This window comes from Macadamia integrifolia, chromosome 5 (genome assembly GCF_013358625.1).
Source record: "Macadamia integrifolia cultivar HAES 741 chromosome 5, SCU_Mint_v3, whole genome shotgun sequence".
Classification (NCBI taxonomy): domain Eukaryota; kingdom Viridiplantae; phylum Streptophyta; class Magnoliopsida; order Proteales; family Proteaceae; genus Macadamia; species Macadamia integrifolia.
In genome coordinates, this window is record NC_056561.1 from 30,848,646 (window position 1) to 30,848,991 (window position 346).

Genomic DNA, 346 nt, shown 5'->3' on the forward strand with positions numbered 1-346 from the left:
AAAAAAAAAAAAAAAGCCTTAATCGTGTGATAGATTTGTTCTTTCAATTCCTTGTGTTTCTTTTGTATTATTAACTAAACTTTAAGCTGCAAGTTGGGACATACCCTCTTATTTTTTGCCCCCACCCTAGCTTCTTGATGCATCATTATTTTATGAATGTTTCTCTCTCTCTCCTGTTTTGATGTATCATCCATTTTATGGTTGTTTTTTCTCTCTTTGATTTTTTTATGTACCATCTTTGATTTCTTGTTTTGATCTATTATTGCATCCCCTTTTGGCTTGTATTTATTAACTTTGATGTCATACTTTGTTCTTTTGGCCCCCCTTAAAAAAAAAAAAAAAAAAA